The sequence below is a fragment of the Rhineura floridana genome, chromosome 8 (genome assembly GCF_030035675.1).
Source record: "Rhineura floridana isolate rRhiFlo1 chromosome 8, rRhiFlo1.hap2, whole genome shotgun sequence".
Taxonomy (NCBI): Eukaryota; Metazoa; Chordata; class Lepidosauria; order Squamata; family Rhineuridae; genus Rhineura; species Rhineura floridana.
Window position 1 is genome coordinate 54,621,664 of NC_084487.1, and position 16,844 is coordinate 54,638,507.

The 16,844-nt window shown below is 42.0% G+C and overlaps 1 long non-coding RNA gene across 2 annotated transcripts; it reads right to left on the bottom strand.

Moving 5' to 3' along the window:
- Positions 1 to 324: 324 nt before the first annotated feature.
- Positions 325 to 15,568, bottom strand: LOC133389941 (uncharacterized). 2 transcript variants are annotated; one of them, XR_009764227.1, is made up of 6 exons: positions 15,460 to 15,568; positions 12,595 to 12,650; positions 10,897 to 10,987; positions 9,870 to 9,971; positions 1,737 to 1,795; positions 325 to 1,413 (listed from the first exon to the last, which is right to left on the bottom strand). It is a non-coding gene; the product is annotated as an uncharacterized LOC133389941 (long non-coding RNA). The 2 variants fall into 2 exon arrangements; XR_009764226.1 differs by having other exon boundaries at positions 325 to 1,795.
- Between the last annotated feature and the right edge of the window lie 1,276 nt (positions 15,569 to 16,844).

Sequence of the window (16,844 nt, forward strand, 5' to 3'; positions counted from 1 at the left end):
TGAGTGACCAAGGAACAGCCTCTCTCTCTCTTTCTCTCTCTCTCTTTCTCTCTCTCTCTCTCTCTCTCTCTCTCTCTTTCTCTCTCTCTCTTTCTCTCTCTTTCTCACTCACTCTCTGCCTAACATGCCTCACAAGATTGTTGTGAGAATAGAATAGAGGGGAGGGGGAGGTCCTTGTAAGCCACACTGTGCTCCTTGGAAGAAAGGGTGGAATAAAAATGTTTTTTTTTTAAAAAACTACATTCTGTGTCAGTTTGCTTGAATTTCACATCATATATTTAATGCCATCAAAAATTGGAAATAGGTTATTATAAAATTGTCAGGAACTGAATATTATCATGAAAAATATTGCAACAAAACTGTATCTGCAATTATAACAATATTTCATAATGCTGCAGAAATGGGGGGAAAACAAAGGCACATAATTCAAGTGTAGCTTCATTTAAAATATTTACTGACTCCCTATTAAATATGGATTAGCTTACATCTTTCTCCCCACCCTCTTACCACACGTTAATTGTTTAAACATAATTGCATATACATTCAATCAAAGTTGTTATGCATAATTTACTATGCATTAAAAAATACCCAAAAATTAAAGATACAAAAAAGGTAACAATCAAATTACACGGCCTATTGCTCACTTCCAGCAAACATCTCTCTTCCTTCTTTTATTAAAGTCTACTATTAATACTAGGTGATTGTGACAGCTGTGCTTTCATAAACCAAGTTAAGAAGGAAATGCGGTTTTATTACTTTTCCAAAGACAAATAGATAAGTTTAAAGTAAAGGAAGTCTTATCTAATTTCTACCAGTTGTAAGAAAAGTACCACAAGAACAAAAAGAAAAGTTATTTGGACAGAAAAACAAGTTGCATTGCCCTCACATATATTATTACCCACAACAAGCACATCCAATTACATATACCCTATTCAAAATAAGTAACATGTTGGTTGTTGTGGACCATTAGTAAATGCTGGCCTTAAACAAGTGCTAAAACTCAGTATGTTCTCTTATAATGATCTATAGGTATGAACTTTTTGTACTTCATCAAGAAACCACTCTTGTGAACGAAAGTGGAAATGTGCTGTACATATTATTAAAAGGCATGCATTGAGGTTTACTCTCAGAAGGAAAGTACCTTGAAACTCGCTTAGTGTTTTTAGCCTACGGCTCAAAATGTCTTAGCTAGCAAATTAGGTTTGCCTGACTGTTTAGCTCTAAACAAGTTCATTTGTTAAAATGGAATCACCTTGTTTGTCCTTCTCTTTATGGAACAACTTCCAGCAACAAAGTGCAGGTGTTCAAATAACTAAGGACATAATCTGTCCTCCTGTAGGGGTTGTCAATGAGCCATCTTCCCTCCTTCCTGGCTATAAACAGATTGCTATAAACAGATTGCAGCATGTCAGCCTTTAAGAACAAAGAGAGGTCAATGTACAGTTCCTATATAGCAATTTAGCCCTCCTGTTGTCCTTTCCAAGATCCCAGTCCCCAAATTCTTCCTGCACCCAGGGGAGGGTTTTTTCCTCCTTATTTTTGTTATACCGAAGTAAAGATAAACATCAGCATTCATATTTGCAACTCTTTTCAAAAGTGTATTCGCAATCCTTTTGTCTGGCATATTCAAATTATTATGCATCAAGATGTAAAAGAACTGGATTTTTTCCTGAATTTCAGGATCCAGTGGCTTCATTCAGACAGCAGTTTATTCCATTTTTCCAACATTTCCTCACCTGATAATTTCCGCATCTTATTTCATCCTTCACACGATGTAAAAGCCACTTCTGGAAATCTAGCAGAATATAGTGGAAGTTTAGTGCTCATTTCCATGTTATTTGCTTCCAGAAAAAAATCCATTTACAACCTCATTAAGCCAGAAAACGGTGGAAGTGAAGTGACGAGATCTGGGGTGGTATACTGGCATACAGTTCTTTCCTACCATTTTCATGAGAGAATCGTGCGGGAACAAACGTGTGGATGTGCAGAAAGTGTGGTGAAGTAGCGATATGTCCAGTGACATTCACCATTGTGTCACACCACACAGACTGGTGTGAATGAAATTTAGCACAACATAGCAGTATATCAGTCAAAAAGCCACAGTTCCATGATGCAAGAGCTACCGTAGTGTGAAAGGAATGTTAGAAATTGGACAGAAATACTACCATTATAATCAGTAAAACTAACACAATGAACCCCATGTCTGAATGCAGCAAGTGTATTGTCAACAGTTACTCAGTCAATAGCTATAGAAAAAAAACACCACTCTGCCTGTTTTAGTTTTCATTAAAAAAAAATCCCCTTACAGTTAGCTGAAAACCAGACCTGGAAATAAACTGAAATCATCCCATTATTGGGTGATTGGATTATGACATCACTGTTCTGCCACTCAAGCAACTGCACATACATTTATAGTTCATTCAATCGGGTTGTCACTCTATTTTCTTTCTTTTTAAAAATGTAACTTTGTTGTCACCTCTCATTCTGTTTCCTGGCTCCTAACTGAGCCGAGCCAAAGGAGCTGTGTCAGAGGAGACACAAGGGAGCCAGCTCTCAGACAGAGAGCAAACAGAGCAAGTGTACAGGGAGAGCTATCAGGAGTTTGGCAGAGGAGTTTGGCGGGGGAGGTCAAAGGGGAGGTCCCCCCCCCAAAAAAATCCCCTGTAAGGCGTATCTCATACCAGTGGGACTCTCCTGTTTACCTTGGAGGACAGGACAAAGCACAGGCCATTTCAATATAAGTAGAAAGAAAGAAACAAAAGGCAGTAGAGACTATGAACAGGAAGGACACTCCAGTGGTGGTGACCTGCAAGGTCTGTGCAATGTTTGTTTTCTTGCCTGAGAACAACATGGCCAGGGCTGGTTCTAAAGGGTGGGCAGGTGGGGCACTGGCCCAAGGGCCCCTGGAGCTACAGAGGGCCCTCTGCTCTCCTCCACGATCAGCGGAAGCATCCGCAGACCACCATCCCCCCGCTATTCCCTGCTTTACCTACCTTTCCGGTGTTTTCTGCGGCACACAGATTTGCCATCAATCAAGATGGCAGCTGAGGTTTCCTTAAGGGGCTGAAGCCCCTGCCGCCATCTTGGATGATGGCATGTATGCGTGCTACACACGCATGTTGCTGCCATCAACAAAGATGGCGGCAGAGGCTTCAGCCCCTTAGGGAAACCTCGGCCGCCATCTTGATTGATAGCAAACCTGCACGCCCCGCAAAAAACAATGGAAAGGTAGGTGAAGCGTGGGGATCGTGGGGGGATGGAGGGCGGTGCGGAAGCTCCTGTGTTGTGGTCTGCAGATGCTTACGTTCCACGGATCATGGAGTGGAAGCGGAGGGGCCCAGGGCAGGCTGGTACCCAAGGGCCCTGGCATGCCTGGGGCCAGCCCTGAACATGGCATACACATGCAACAAATGCAAGCTGGTGGCACTGTTGGAAGAAAAAGTGAGGGGTCTGGAATGGCAGGTGACCATTCTGAAGAGTATAAGAGAAGATGAAGAGTTCTTAGATAGAATGCTGGAACAAGAACAGCAAAGAGAAGTACAGGAGGTGGAAGAACAACAGCATGTTGAAGCACAAGAGGAGACTGTTGTGGAGAATGACAAGGAAGTGGAGGAAACTCCATGGAAAATGGTGGGAGGAGCACAAGAGCTAGAAGACACTCTTCACTGGTGGAACTATGGATCCACTTCTAGGTACTTGAGGATGAGACTAGAGGACAATCTGCAAGGGAAGAATTACAGGAGACCCCACAAGATATCAAGCGAGAGGCTGAAGTCATGCCTCAGTCAAGCAGAGGCAATGAAACCATGCCCCACGACAAGAAGAAGAGAAGAGTAGTAGTGGTGGGAGACTCCCTACTGTGTGGGATTGAAACCCAAGTATGCTAGGAAGATCCATGGACTTACCAGGTATGCTGCCTCCCTGGAGGATGGATTAGAGATGTTACGGAAAGGTTGCCATCACTCATAAAGCCCACTGACAGATATCCCTTTCTTCTCATCCATGTGGAATGAACGATACTGCCAAGTGGAGCTACAAAGAAATCACATCAGACTTTGAAGCTCTGGGAAGAAAGCTCAAGGACTTTGGGGCCCAGATAGTTTTCTTGTCCATCCTTTCAGTACTTAGAAGAGGAGTGGAAAGGGAAAGAAAAATACTCTGGATGAATGACTGGCTATGAAGGTGGTGCTGACATGAGAGATTTGGATTCTGGAACCATGGGCTATGCTTCCTGGAAGATGGACTGCTGGCAAGTGATGGACAAGGAAGAATGTGTTTGACCACAGCATGGAGAAATTATTCAGGCGAGCTTTAAACTGAATCCTAAGGGGGAGGCAGATGTAAACTTGGCAGTAACAACTAACAAAGGCTTGTGCACAGTACGAGGAACTAAAGGAATGGCTCTAATGCGGCCCAGTAATAGTCTTAATAAAAATGTAGGAAGGAAGCCAGGCTGTAAATCTCATGGTTTTCAATGTCTGTACACTAATGCCCAGATTATGGGAAACAAACAGGATGAACCTGAAATCTTAACACAGGAGAGTAAATACGACTTGATAGATATAACTGAAACTTGGTGGGATGACACTCATGACTGGAATACAGCAATTAAGGATATAATTTGTTCAAAAAGAACAGAAGGAATAGAAAGGGAGGTGGAGTTGCACTATATGTTAAAAATATATATTCCTGCACAGAAATACAGGAGGATGAGCTTGGTAGTTCCACCTAGAGTATCTGGATTAAAATAAATAGGGCGAGGAATAAAAGGAACATGGTAGTTGGAGTCTACCACTGACCACTCAATCAAGGAAAATACAAGGATGAAACTTTTGAAAAGCAAATTGTCAATGTTTCAAGAAAGCATGATGTAGTAGTAATGGGGACTTCAATTACCCCAATCTCTGTTGGGAGACAAATTCTGCCAAACACAGCTCCTCCAAGAAGACTTGGAGATAACTTTCTCCTATAGAAAGCAGAGGAAGGAACTAGAGGATCAGCTATCCTTGACTTGATTCTAACCAATAGAGATGACTTGGTGGATGAAGTTCAGTTAAGGGAACTCTGGGGGAAAGTGACCATGCTATACTTGAGTTCTTGATTTTAAAGGAAGCAAAAGCTGAGTAGCCATATGTGTACCCTGGACTTCAGGAAAGCCAATTTTAATAAACTCAGAACAATGGTAAGTAAGGTTCTGTAGCAAGCAACCCTAAAGAGAAAAGGACTCCAAGATGGGTGGGAGTTTCTAAAAAAGAAAATTCTACAAATGCAATGGCTGCCCATTTGCTACTGGGCCAAGTTCAAGGTTCTAGTTTTGGTGTACAAAGCCCTATACAGCTCGGGACTAGGATACCTGAAAGACCGTCTTACCCCTTATATACCCAGTCAATCACTGCGCTCTGCAGGTGAGGGCGTCCTGCAGATACCATCTTATCAGGAGGTTCGTTCTACACAATATGGGAAATGGACCTTTAGTGTGGCGGCACCTACCCTGTGGAATTCCCTCCCTTTGAATATTAGGCAGGCGCCATCTCTGCTAGCTTTTCGGCACCTTTTGAAGACTTTCCTCTTTCAACAAGACTTTTAGGTTGAGACCTATCCCAGTCTACATCTGTGTTAGAATTGCTTAATATGTTTTTAAATAATATTTTAACCCTTTTTTAAAGTTGTTTTTTTAAATGTTTTTAACGCTGTTTTGTTCGAATGTATTTTAAGATCTGTTTTTATTATGTTTTAATGTGTTTGTAGCTCTTTGTTTCCCACCCTGGGCTCCTGCTGGAAGGAAGGGTGGGAAACAAATTAAATAATAAATAAATAAAACAATTTCATCAAGGAAAAAAGGTGGAAGACAGCAGAAGAAGCCAATGTGGCTTCACAGAAAGCTTAGATATGACCTGGAAAAAAAAGGATACATACAGGAAGTGGAAAGAAGGCCAGACCATAAAGGAAGAGTACAGCCAGGTAGCATGGAATTTCAGTGATGGCATCAGAAAGGCTAAAGCTGAGAATGAGCTGTGTTTAGTGAGAGATGTCAAATGCAACAAAAAGGCTTTCTTCAGGTACATCCATAGTAAAGGACACAGAAAAGAAATGGAGGTACAGCTACTCAAGGAGGATGGCAACATGGTAACAGATAACAAATAAAAGGCAGCAGTGCTCAATTCCTACTTTGGCTCCATCTTCTCCAAAAAAAAGGTCTATGACTGCCCTGGGAAACGTGAAGTTGAAGGAGCAGGATTGCAGATTGAGATTGATAGACAAATGGTCAAGGAAAACCTAATCACTTTGACTGAGTTCATATGTCCAGGGCCTGATGAACTGCATCTTACACTATTGAAGGAACTGGCTGAAGAACTCTTAGAACCGCTGTCTATTATCTGTCAGAAATCATGGAGGATGGGTGAAGTGCCAGATGACTGGAGGAGGGCTAATGTTGTCCCTGTCTTCAAGAAGGGCAAAAAGGAGGAACCTGGGAAAAACAGACCAGTCAGCCTGACATCAATCGCTGGGAAAATTCTGGAGCAGATTATAAATCGGTCTATCTGTAAGCACCTTGAAAACAATGCAGCAATTGCTAGAAGTCAAAATAGATTTATCAAGAACAAATCCTGCCAGACTAACCTTATCTCATTTTTTGGTCAGGTAACCTCCCTGGTAGACTGTGGGAATGCTGTGAACAGAATATATCTTGACTTCAGCAAAGATTTTGACAAAGTGCTCCATGATATTCTGATTAGCAAGCTAGCTAAATGTGGGCTGGATGGAACAAAAATCAGGTGGATCCACAGTTGGCTACAGAATCATACTAAAAGAGTGCTTATCAATTATTCCTTCCTCAAACTGGGGGGAGGTAACAAGTTGGGTACCATAGGGCTCAGTCCTGGGCCTAGTGCTCTTCAACATTTTTATTAATGACTTGGATGAGGAGGTGCAGGGAATGTTTATCAAATTTGCAGATGATACAAAATTGGGAGGGATAGTTAATACCTTGAAGACAGAAACAAAATTCAAAGGGATCTGAATAGGCTGGAGTACTGGGATGAAAACAACAGAATGAAATTTAACAGGGATAAGTGCAAAATTCTACAGCTAGGAAAAAGATACCAAATGCATAGTTATAAGATGAGGGATACTCGGCTCAGTAATACTACATGCAAGAAGGATTGTTGTTGATCACAAGCTGAATGTGAGCCAACAGTGTGATGTGACTGCAAAGAAGCAAATGTTATTTTAGGCTGCATTCACAGAAGTATAGTCTCCAAACAGCATGAAGTATTAGTTCCCCTCTATTCAGCACTGGTTAGGCCTCATCTTGAGTACTGAATCCAATTCTGGACACCGCACTGTAAAACGGATTGAAACAAACTGAAACAGGTTCAGAGGAGGGCAACAAGGATTATGAGGGGACTAGAAACAAAGCCCTATGAGGAAAGACTGAAAGAACTGGGCATGGTTAGCCTGGAGAAGACTGAGGGGAAATATGATAGCACTCTTCAAGTACCTGAAAGGTTGCCACACAGAGGAGGACCAGGATCTCTTCTTGATTGTCCCAGAACACAGGACACAGAATAATGAGCTCAAGTTACAGGAAGCCAGATTTCAACTGAACATCAGGAAAAACGTCCTAACTGTTAGAGCGGTATGACAGTGGAACCAATCATCTAGAGAGGTGGTGAGCTCTCCAACCCTGGAGGCGTTCAAGAGGCAGCTGGGCAGCCACTTGTTGGGTATGCTTTAATTTTGATTCCTGCTCTGAGCAAGGGGTTGGACTCAATGGCCTTATAGGCCTCTTCCAATTCTACTATTCTATGATTTTATTACCCAAATCCTGGCATTCTTAAGGCAAAAAAGACTTTTAGAGGGGACAGAGATGATGGGCTCTCTTTCTTCATCTATTATTACTGAGCTGAACTGGCTCACCTTCCTTTGCTAATCTATCTGCTTTCACTTTTTTATAGGCCACCAAAATCTTGTCTTTGACACAGCAGGCTCATCATGCCCCATGGTCAGCAGTGAGAGAAATCAGATACTGTGTAAGCAGGGGAGTTACATTACAAAATAAAAGAAATGCTTTTCCCATTAAAAAAAAAGGAAAGAAAATCCATATGTATTTTTGATGAAATAATGGGCAAACTTTAACATCAGAATGCAGATACAATAATATTCTGGAAATACTAATAATATAGATTCTACCCATATTCAGTAATCTACAGAAGTCTGATTAAATGTGACAGCCAGAACCCACTGTTTCAATCAGATTCAGTACATCAGAATGCACACGCATGCACGCACGCACACGTACACACAAGCATTTGTTCTTTGAGAGGTCAACTGATACTGCAAAATATGTGGGTCCCTAACTAAAGGTGAAGATAGACATAGATTCCCATTTTGAGGCATTTGTTTTTGCGGGACAGAAGGTCTACTCAAATCACATTTAACAGCTTGATCCAAGGTGCATTTACTCAGAAGCAAGCAGTTATCACTGATGAGCTAGTTCATGGGTTGGAACTGCTAGCCATCACAGTAGTGTAATCAAGGGGCGGGGAGCGGAATTTATCCATATCAGTAGCCATGAGGAGGCAGGAATGGAGATTACTGATGAGGGTGGATATTGATGCCCCGCAATAGTGGCTGACAGTTACCGATAAGCTTGCAGTCTGTTGCTGATTGGCTAGCAGCCCACATTCATACTGGAAGCTGCTAGCCAGTCAGTGACCACATATTGCATTGCATTGACTGAGACAGTCCCTGTCTACACTGTTGCCAGTGGCTACCAGAAAGTGTAGACTGTCCCTTCCCTCTTGATTGTCAGGTGGTTGCCACCAGAGAGCCTCACTGTGGTGCTGCCCAGGAGCCTCACTGTGTCCAGTACAGTTTATTCCCAGGTAAAGGGTGCATAGTACTGCCGGCTTAGAACATCTGTCCTCGTCCCATATTCAAGTTCAAGCACACCTGTATTAAAAATAATATTTGGATTGACACCAAATTTATCCACAAATAGTACCCAGGAGTGAATCTGAAGTTGTGTCTGATTATTTATATACATTGTATAACTTGACAGGGGAATTCAAATAATGGTCAAAACATTGGATAAAAATGTGTGTTTTTATTTTCATAGAATCTCAGGCTTCCTTTGGTAATGTTCCATCTGAGGAGCATCTATCATCAGTAACGTATATTCAGGTTGCACTCCTATGTTACCTGGGAGTAAGGTCTATTGAACTCACTGGATCTTACTTGAGTTGACATATATAGGATTACATAGCTTTTTGTTCTACTGAACATCACTGGCTCAGTTGTATCATTTTTTACATTATTTTCATTCCCCATACTTGAAAGAGAAGACAAAGCCTTGTCGGAAGGGATAACCTAATTATTTTGTTTTTTCTATAGAATTTTCATTATTCTTACATTTCATTATTGTGTATATAACTGCAGAAGCGGCTAGGACTTTAACACGAAGGAGAAATGAATCAAAAGAGTAGCTGCAATTTGCAATGCCACTTTCTTCTTATCTTAGAAGGCTGTTCATTATATAAAATGTACAACTGAGGAATTTATACTTTAAAGCAATTAGTTTGTAAACCAACTGAATATCACTTTAAAACACACACACACACACATATACACCTTAGCAATATCTGACCTTTTATGTCAGAAGGGGTAGTCAATCCTTTGTTTTAATGTGTGCTGGCAACTAAAAGTTTAAATGCCAAATAGTGTTTCTTGCCTCATATGTGAGAGTCTGAGGGACATTTATTGTAAAAGTTAAACAGAGTGACAGCTGGCTTTGGTTGATGTGTAAAGTTCTTGACGGTGCTGGTTTACTTTCTCCCATAATAAGCAGTTAATAGAAATTCACTGACCTGCAGTGCAGACTTAATTTATCACGAACAGCGAGTTGATTTAACAGGATTGGAACACAGTAGAACAATAGATTTTTTGTTGTTGTTGCACCTCCTGGTGATCTGTAGACATTTTGTCAGTAAAGAAAATCAGTCTTAACATTCAGGTAGGCCTGTGTGACTCTGAATAATTAGGCTACATTTGCAAAGGTAATTGATCAATATACATCAAAGCGGAGCCAAAGAGAAATTAGAAGATGCACCTGTTGGTTATTTCCTTTCTGGTTTAAACCTTTTCAGTATATAATGGTGGCATTGCCTGATTATGGTTAATAAATAAGTTAGGTATGCTTAATATCTCAGCAAAAACACATAACTTTAAGCATTCAGGTTCCGGGAGAGGCTATTGTGGCCACTTTGCTCCTCCCCAGTCTTTCTGCTGTTGCTCTCAGCCACGGTTTGGCTTAGCATGACTTCTGGATCCAGGCTAGTGGTTCAGCCCTCCAGGACAAACTACGAGCCATAAGCCATAGGCCAAGCCTTGCTTTCAGCTCATGGTTAGACTGGAAGGACTAACTACAAGCCCGTATTCAGAAAACACACTAAGCTGTGGCTTAGTGCAACACAGCAGCAGAACAACCTGGGGAGCAGCAAAGTGGCTGTGATCTCTTCTCCTGCCCCATACACTGGTGCATGCCATGGCCGTGGCCATGGTAATTCTGCATCATTATGTTGTTGCTGAGATGTGAAAGCAAGCACAAATACAACATGCTAGAGATTCTTCATGGAACACTCCACTTCAAGTAACCCTGCTTCTTTTTAACTGTTATTTAAGAAATAAAAGCTACAGAGCCCTTGCACTGTCAACATGAGAAATGTCAAACCAGACAAAGTCAAGTCAGCCTGGCTTGAATATTTCACTTACTGTGAAAGGCTGACACATGGGTTGCTATTTGAACTAAATTAATCCCATCCCTGTTCATCAGTTGTTTAAAATCATTATTTTGCATCCTGGATCATTCGTAATTAGCCAAGGAAGAGAACATACCTAATTATATATTTTCTCTTTGGTGTTTAATTAACAAAGTGTGACATTTTATTGAATCTTCTTGCTCAGCATTGCAGTTGATACCCATACACTAGAAGACAGAAAAATTACAAGCAAAAAGGTGTGAGGAGTGGGGGTGGTTAAAGAGGGTGGGCACAGTACAATAATCTTTTTGTGCAGCACTTTTTTGGTAACATGTTTCTGTACTAAAATTAATTGCAGTACTTAACATTTATTTCATTATTGCATTTATATCCCACCTTTCCTCCAAGGAGCTCAAGGTGGTGTACATGTTTCTCCCCCTCTCCATTTTATCCTCACAACAACCCTGTGAGGTTGGGTTGGTAGGGTCAGAGCTTGGAAAAGTTACTTTTTTGAACTACAACTCCCATCAGCCCAATCCAGTGGCCATGCTGGCTGGGACTGATGGGAGTTGTAGTTTAAAAAAGTAACTTTTCCAAGCTATGGACTTGCTCAAGGTCACCCATTCAGCTTTATGACTGAATGGGGGTTTGAATTCTGGTCTCCCAGGTCATAGTCCAACAATCTAACCACTTCACCACACTGGCTGTTCTTGACACAGTATACCAGAATCAATGACATCCACAAATTTGCTCAAACGTTTTATAGCACCTTTCAGGCCAACAGCCACATTCCCTTGTCAGCAGCCTTCTAGAGACCACATGCCTGTGGTGGGTGGGGCCAGAGGCAAAAGGGGGCAGTACAACAACTATGACTCTTACTTTTGTACAGTAGGGTACATTCCAGCCACGAAGAGTTAAAGGTTTCTACACACACCTGTCTCCTGTTAGAAATGTGACAGTGCAACTCAGCTTGAAATCTGGGAGGGTATTGCATGCTGCATGAGGAGTGGATAGATAGAAAGAAGTCTCCCTAGATTCCTAGATTGTCCTGTCCCCTCTAACCTAAGCTGGCCTTTCTTCTCAGGCATAGGACTCATCTACACAGGGGTTTACTTTGTGTCTGCTGCTACTTGCATACCCTTTTAATTCTCATGGTTCACATGATGTTACTGGCAAACAGAAGCTATCACACAGTTTTCCCCCTGTAAATCCGTACTAACCCAATCCTCTGATAATACAAAAAGGAAATGAAAAAATGTCTTCACTCCCTACCTCTAGGACTTGCAGATGCTTTGTTCTGATGCTTTTAGGTAGGTGTGTCAATTGTCCCCCTCTCCATGCCCACTCTCTTCTCCTCCCTTCATTCATTATATTTCCTGTAGGTTGAAGAGAAAATTCCACTTCTCTCTCCCGTTCTGCAAGCCTTTTTTTATGTTGCTACAAATGGTGCCTTTATTTTATTTTCCCCCCTAACTTGTGCACAAAAGCATAACACTGCTTAAACAAAGATTTGTATTTCAGCTGTATTGTACCAGTGAAAATACAAATAATTGCATTTCCGGGTTGTTTTTTTTAAAAAATGAAACTTTTGGTAGAACAAACTGAGCATGCTAGGTTGCCAGGTAACCAGAGGGAGTGGAAATGTTAAATTAGAGGTGTGGTCTTTAGGAAACTGCATGATTGATGCTTCCCCTCAAGTGTGAATAGAAAACACCATGTTTGCAGCTGGCATTGAGCCCTTACTCTGGAGGGTACAAACAGAAAAACAGGTAAAAATCAAGTTATGCACCCATGTGGATAAGCCTGTAAACTGATATTCTTAGGGGAAACCGACCTCTTTTCCTGCGCCTGCTCCAAACTGTCTTCCTTTGTCTTTGCCAGCATGGCTACCTGTAAAGGAAACATGTTTACTATGTATAGATGTAGCAGACATGGCTTCTGCAGAATCTCCTATCTAGCTAGTCAGTTGTAAGTCTATCTACAGTGAGCTCCCTACAATAAACTTAGCTTTTGTCGTTTTTCCTATACCAGAGTCACAGTGTGATTTTTTACCAAGTTACAGTGTACCTATTGCTTAGCGTTTAGTGCATGTCATAATTCTGCAGACTGCCATTATAATCCATAAATCCTAACATCTCTATCCTCCATTCAAGCAAGCAAGAGGCATTATCACTGTTCAAGGACATATTCCAGCCAGGCAAAAGCACTCAGGGAGGGCACAGAGGAGGCCCGTGAGCAGTGTGGTCTGGAGAGAGGGGACATGGCCTAGGGCAGCCTTTCCAAACTAGTGGGCCACCAGATGTTGTTGGACCACAACTCCCATCAGCCTCAGCCAGCATTGCCAATGGTCAGGAAAGATGGGAATTGTGGTCCAACAACATCTGGTGGCCCACTAGTTGGGAAACACTGGCCTAGGGAAAATAGCCCCTAAAATAATACCCATTACTAAATATTAAAAGAACACCTGAAAATAAAAGATAAAAACACCACTTTGCTCAAAAGCAGGAAGTGCCTATAAAGTCCTATATTTGCTTAAAATTCCAATCCTATTCACACAAAGAAGCTACATAGAGAAATGGATTTGGCTTCCGTCTATAGCCTCAACTCCCCACCTGTTCCAAAATTAGGAACTGTAGCCTCTCCTCTGTGATAAGGCAGCAGCAGCAGCCAATGGCAAGGATCATACCTCAGTAGCATGGTCTGACTCAGTGTTAGGCACCTCCCTGTGTTCCTCTAATGCTGCAGCTGCTTCAGCTTAGATGACAGAGCTTGCAAGAAGGTTTTTAGGACAGTAGATGGAGCAGGGTTACTGTCACAACCTTCACCCTAAGGCCCTCCAAGATGGCCACAACTCCTTCCACGTATAAGCGAGGCAGAAACAAGGAGATGTGGTAAAGAAATTCCTCTTGCCTTTAGAGGCAAGCAGAAGGAGAAATAGGCTATTGGTGTCTACTAGCCATGATGGCTGTGCTCTGCCTCCATAGTCAGAAGAAATATGCTTCCAAATACTAGTTGCTGGAAACTGCTCTTGCACTCAAGTCTTACTTGCAGGCTTCCCATAGGCAGCTAGTTGGCTACTGTGAAAACAGGATGCTTGACTAGATGGGCCATTGCCTGATCCAGCAGGCTCTTCTGATGTTCTTAAGAACTACCTGCTGTGGCCAACTTACGTTGTCCAGGGTGTCATGGAGCTATTGCCTTTGCTCATGGTGTGGCTGCAAAGCAAACAGCGTGGAATAGGATTGGCTTGTAAGAAATAACAGTGTGAACGACAGCAGCTTGATTGATTTAAGCCATTGATAAAGGTTTAAAGAGGGTTGTGTTGACAGAAACTGGTTAATGCTGGCTCATACCTTGGCCATCTCTTGCTCTGACTGCTCCAATCTTCCCTGATCTTTCATTGTCACGCCTTGGCACCCTCTCCTCTATCTATAGCAATGCTGTCAGAATCATTTATTTTATTTAGTTTAGTTTTATCTCACCTTTCATTTTATAATCTCAGGGTTCAGTTAAAATAAAGACAATCCATCAGAATGGACAGAGCAGGTAAATATATCTCTAAAATCAACCATAAAACATCCCATGGAGCCAAAATGACTCCTCGCAGCAACACAACGAAATACATCCTGAAAGGATCCAAGAAAACAGGTGGGTCTTTACCTGGCAACAAAATATCAGTGGGGCAGTGCCAGTCCCACTTTCCAAGGTAGGGCATTCCATAGCTGGGGTACCACTATAGAGAAGGCCCTCTTCCATGTCACCACCCAATGTAGCTCCCTCAGCAGTGGAACCATGAGAAGTGTCTCATCTTCAGATCTAACAGACTGGGTTGATTGATGCAGGGTTCCTTCATTCCCTTCTCTTATTGCTTTGACCACATTGTGCATCTCCTTCAAGCCTTGTACTGACTTCTCCTGCTACTGGATCGAACACAGAGTCCTCGTCCTTGGCCTCGTCCTACTTCATCTTTCTGCTCTTACATCCTGGCACACCACTATCTGAGACAATCACTTGCTTAAGCCCACCACCCTCAGAAGTTCCAGCAAACCATTCTGCCCTTTATCCGTCGCCACCCTGATGCCTGGGCTACCTGCATGATGCCACTTCTTTCATTACCTTCAAAATCCATGAAGCCTTTGGCATAACCTCTTTGTCATGCTCCCCTGCCCCTCAAGGCGTGAGAATCATGCTTCAGACCCAATTCCCACCCTTAGGGTAATTGTTCTGGAATCCCCAAATACTAAATTCTTCCTTACCAAAGCTATGTAAACTAACACCACCTTTGTAAGGTAGAAAGTAGGCTGCCACCACCCCTGTCACTGGTTCCACTCAGAGCTAGGGGAACTCTGAGCCCAGAAAATAGGTAAACCAAGGTCCTATAAGACAAGAGCCAAATTTACACTCCTTGTCAAGAAACCTCTGGTAAAACCCCACAAAACAGAATTAGGCTTAACTCCTTTTCCCTTTTTGGTAGTTGTGTAGCTGAATGGTCAAGATGCTGAATTCAGAACCACCCTTACCTTCAATGAACACACCAGGTTAAATAGAAGTAGCTTTATTCAAAAAAATATAAGTGCACGTTAAAATATAGCAGCAAACAATTATTCAAAACCATACACCCAAACAAGGGTTTAGGTACACCTAAGAGAATTCATTCACACAACAAGAAAATAACAACCTAGCTAACCTAACTACTTACATAGGAGGTAGCTGGTTGAAGTTTCGTCTCTCCTCAGAGAGAATAGCATCAGTTACAAGCAATGGAACGCTGCTTAGGTAACCTCCCATAGGCACCAGTCAGAAAGAACCTTTCAGAACTTTCCTAAGGGAACAAAGGCTATGGGTCTCAAGCCCTATACTTAAGGGAAAGAAACCCAACGGTCCAAGATTAATTAACCAATCAGAAGTTTTCTGATGTAATCCCTTTCTAGATGTTTCTCCTCCTTTTCACGCCTTCCAGGCCCCCCTCCCAACAGGGTTTCAATCTTCTCAGACTCGAATGGCCTTGAGTGCCAGGCTCTGACTGATTAGCACAGATAACCAGGTGCCCCTGTTTAGGCCTCCCTTAACTGTCTTCAGCTGGGAATCGAAACTTAACATTTTTCCCTTTCCGAGGCCTGTTTCTCTAACAAGATGACACTCCCAGAGTTCTTTGCACTGAACCATGATGTTACATGATGTTACATCTAATTTTAACATTTCAGAAAATTATCCAGGTTCATGACACTCTTAGTCCCCATTCTCCATGTAACTAAACTTATGTGCAGCTGAAATAGATGCATATTCTTCCCCTCTTTACCCCGCCTCCATTTCCCCACTTTCTCTGTTGCCTTCCCTGTCTTGAATTATAGATTGAAAGCTGCTCAGAGCAAGGACCTGTCCTTCTATCCATATAACCAGGAGGATGTGGAGAAAATATTTCCAACTTTAAAAGTATGTGTGTGCATGTGTGCATACATGCACATACCTCCTAGACATTTCTCTAGGATAATCTTTTTGAAGGAAGCAGAACTTTCCCTCCAGTAAATGAGACTTTCTTCCCAGTACCAGCTTGGGTAGATGTACTGCTGAAGAACAGCAAAGGAAGTATAGATGGAGTGATTTTGTGGTGACCCTTAGAAGTGTCAGAGAATGTAATAATTGGCACAGTAAAGTAGACAGGAATAGGAATATGTTGATCGACATTTCACCAATAGGCCAAAAAAACCCTTGCAGTTTAAGAACATACCAATACCCAACAGATATTTCTATTAAACTTTGAAAAACAGGGGAATTGGGCAGCTATAGTGAATGCACCCGGGGAGCAGGAGACCTGACCTCTTCTCTGAGATATCGGATTGCCCTACAAAGTTGTAAAAATACAAACACAATTTGAGTTGATCTTTCACAGTCCAATCCACTTCCTGTGTAGCTTGGAACATGTGCCTCTGAGCATATGGTGAGTGGAGGCAACACCTGCCATCTCCAAAGATGGAGAATTACATTTTTTATGTTGTTGGTGTTCTTCTTACTTTGCTTCTTTCCTGTGTTACTACTGTTTCTACAGAGAATCTAACCCAGAAAATTATATTTCTCTCATTCATC